Source organism: Olea europaea, unplaced genomic scaffold, assembly GCF_002742605.1.
Source record: "Olea europaea var. sylvestris unplaced genomic scaffold, O_europaea_v1 scaffold4056, whole genome shotgun sequence".
Lineage (NCBI taxonomy): Eukaryota > Viridiplantae > Streptophyta > Magnoliopsida > Lamiales > Oleaceae > Olea > Olea europaea.
In genome coordinates, this window is record NW_019260219.1 from 19723 (window position 1) to 23767 (window position 4045).

Consider the following 4045-nt stretch of genomic DNA (forward strand, 5'->3'; position numbering starts at 1 on the left):
AGCTTTAACGAGCATCCCACCCGCGTTGGCAACTAAAAACATGTCAACGATTTTGCAAGAAAATAAGAGAGGCGGATTGCAGTGTGACTGCGGGAAGAGAGAGAGTGAGCGAAGAAATAGGGTTGAGTTTTGTGTATTGTGAAGTGATTGATATTTTGCCTGCACACATTGTGAAGTGATTGATATTTTGCTTGGACTTACTCCGTGCAGTGAGGCAAAAAAATTTTAAAAAAATTAAATGGCACGGAGGGCACTGTTGAAGTGAACAATGTTTTGTTTGTTTGTTTTTTTATTTTTTTTATTATTTTTTTTAAGCGAGGAAGCAAAAACGACGTCGTTTGCCTTGCTTGATATATATTTTATTATACAGTAAATAAATGCAATCTAAATTTACTACAACACGCAATTTTCCATGCCTCTCACCAAAAATTTAAAGTGATATATAGATATATTTAATTTAAAAAATTAAATATTAATAAAAAGATTACTATAAAATTAAATATCTTTCGAAATTATTAAAAATAAAAATACTAATAATATAAGACAGAAAATAGATAATATATATTCGTTTGTGGTACTTAAAAAAATATATGTAAAAAGTTATTAACAAATAAAAATATTACTAATAAATTTATGTATGTAGGGTATTTATTATCAACTCGCCTTCAATTAAATTCACGGTAATGGGATTTGTGTTTATTATTAACTGGTGTTTAATTAAATTCATGGTAATGGGAAAAAAATTGCTTGAACGAATAAATTAAAAAAAGAAAATTTTAGATTTTTTCTATGATTTCAAAAACGATTTTCTTATTGATGATTATAAAAATTCCAAAATGACTGCAAGCTTAAAATGCACACAAACACGAACTGTCAAATAACCCATCCTTTTTGTGTGAAGAAATTGAGAAATAGAGCAGCTAACGTGTGAAAATGAAGAAAGAGGAAAGAGGCATAGTTGAGATTATTAAAAATAATAATGGACAGGATGATACAAAATTGCAACAAGTGTCTACTCAAAAATTGCCTCTTCAATACGTAAGTAATAGTAATATAATAATATAAAAAGATCGAAGACAAAACTATGTTGTTTTTTCCCACGATTGAGGGGGGAATAACAAACTTGCTGCAGAAAAAATTGACATCATTTTGCATTTCATACAATAGAATGGGAATGAGATTGGAATACCGTTGTATCTACAGTACCTAATTCATTGGTTTTTTATATAAGTTCAGATAAAGAAATTGAATGATTTAACAAATTAAACAACAAAATAATTAGAGACAAAAATAAAAAGAAACAAAAAAGTTTATTATAATGTTTTTAAATTAAATCAAAATAATTAAAATTAAAAATAAATAATATTTAAATTGCATTTTAAATGAAAAGAATTAAAAAGAAATTTAAATCGAAACAAAGTAATTAAAATATGACGAAAAAAGAAATTTTAAAACAATTTTCAAAAAAATATAATAAAAACAAAATAAAAGAAAATTACAAAAATTAAATAAAGAATATATAAATATTATTTAGTTAAAATTGAAAAATTAAGTGTTATTACGAAGAGAAAAGAATTAAAAAGAATTTTAAATTGAAAAAAAATTTATTTATGATGTAAAAAAATAAAAAAATAAAAATGTCTCCACACATGGAGACATGCATTTATCTCTGTGCTGCACATGAAGACTCTTAAACTCCATGCACAGATACTCACGAAGAGATTTAAATTTTTTTTTTCGTTTTCGTTTTTGTTTATATTATAAATAATTGTTTTGTTCAATTTAAAATTCTTTTTAATTCCTTTCTCTTCAATTTTTTTTTACTCACAAGTAACTTTTTATTTCTTAGAAATATTTTCTGTCTTATTTATTAGTATTTTTATTTTTTAATAATTTCAAACGATATTTAATTTTATAGTAATCTTTTTATTAATATTTTTTAATATCTAAATATTATTTTAAATTTTTGGTGGGAGGTATGGAAAGTTATATGTTGCAGTAAATTTAGATTGCATTTTTTATTGTATAATAAAATATATATCAAGTAAGGTAAATGACGTCGTTTTTGCTCCCTTACTTAAAAAAAAAAAAAAAAATACTATAGTGAGATAGAATGGAACAAAAATTGAATGATTTAACAAATTAAACAACAAAAATATTACACGCAAAAATAAAAAGAAACAAAAAAAAGTTATTATAAAGTTTTTAAATTAAATTGAAATAATTAAAATTGAAAATAAAATTATTTAATTAAAATTGAAAAAAAATTACGTTTTAAACTAAAAGAATTTTATATTGAAAAAAATATTTATAATATGAAGAAAAAAGAAAATTTAAAATAATTTTCAAAAAAATATAATAAAAATAAAATAAAAGAAAGTTACTAAAATTTTAAATAAAAAAAATATATAAATATTATTTAGTTAAAATTGAAAAATTATGTTTTATTATGATATTAAAAAGAATTTTAAATTGAAATTTTTTTTTATCTCTAATGTAAACAATATATATATATATATATATCCTACGTGCACGGAGACTCGGAGATTTTTTTTTTTATTTTAAAAACATTATAAATAATTTTTTTTTAATTTAAAATTCTTTTCTCTTCAATTTTTTTACTTACAAGTAACCTTTTACATCTTAGAAATATTTTCTTTCTTATTATTAGTATTTTTATTTTTTAATAATTCCAACCGATATTTAATTTTATAGTAATCTTTTTATTAATATTTAATTTAAAGAATTAAATATATCTAAATATTACTTTAAATTTTAAGCTAACTTCGTGAAAGGTATGAAAAGTTGCGTGTTGCAATAAATTTAGATTGCCTCTTTTTTACTGTATGTATAATAAAATATATATCAAGCAAAGACAAATGACGTCGTTTTTGCTTCCACATTTGAAAAAGATAAATAAATAAAAATACTACAGTGAGACAAAATGCAACAAGTCACTTTTGATTTCTACAATAACTTCACATTCTCCTTTTTATATAGTAATGAAACATATATTTTGAACTTCAAATAATTAAACTAATAAAATACATGTTCCAAGACAAAAATAAAATACAATGCACATCTAGTATTTTCAAGAATTAGTTAAGTGTAAGTTTGTTATAATTAATGTGTCAATTAATTAATGCATGGCCTTTTCACAAGCACAATTGTGAGAGTTTAAAACAAGAGTGATACTACATGTATACTTCTTGTGTATATAATATATTACAACAACCCCCTCATATGGAGGGGGTCCGCATATATTTTATTATATGCAAACTCCCTTCATATAAGGGGGAAGCAGAGCCCTTTCATATAAGGGGGTGTAATCTATTATGTACTAAAGAAGTGTACAAACAGACTAATTCTTTGAACAATTTGAAAGGGTTGACATAAGTTGTGTCATTTAGTGACTTTGAACCATCAACTTAAAAATTCAATTCCATACAAGTATGTGAATATTCAAATACATTAACTGTTTTACTCTATATCGAGATATTGAACATGTTAAAATTACGTAAAACATCTTACATTACCAGTAAATGCGAAACTCTTGTTAGTATAGCTAAATTGAAGTTTTCACTCAAGTGAAAACAAGCATTAAAAGGAAAAAAAGAGAAAAAAATGGAAAATAAGATTCAATTCTTCTCAATCAAAGTTTGGGGTGAGGTCTCTAACGTGGTTGGTGCGAGTTCTATACTATCATAACGATTGAAAAGGTTACAAAAGGACTCCAAGAATTTCACCTTTCTCTGTCTCTAAAAATAGTATCATTATTCTAAGTCCAAATTATGACAATGTGATTTAAAAAAAATAAAATAAACCGAGTTTGAAGAATGGTAGACAAACAAAGGATCTTCATATGAATCCTGACCCATGCAGCTCTAAAATTTCACATGATAGTATAATATGCCATGTTTGAATTCTCCATTTGGCTAATTCATCTCTGTCCCCATGAAATATGTGCATCTAAACGATATTGGAATGTGTGGAATCAAAATTCATTCGATACATGAATAAATGGAATAAAATTTAGACAACTACA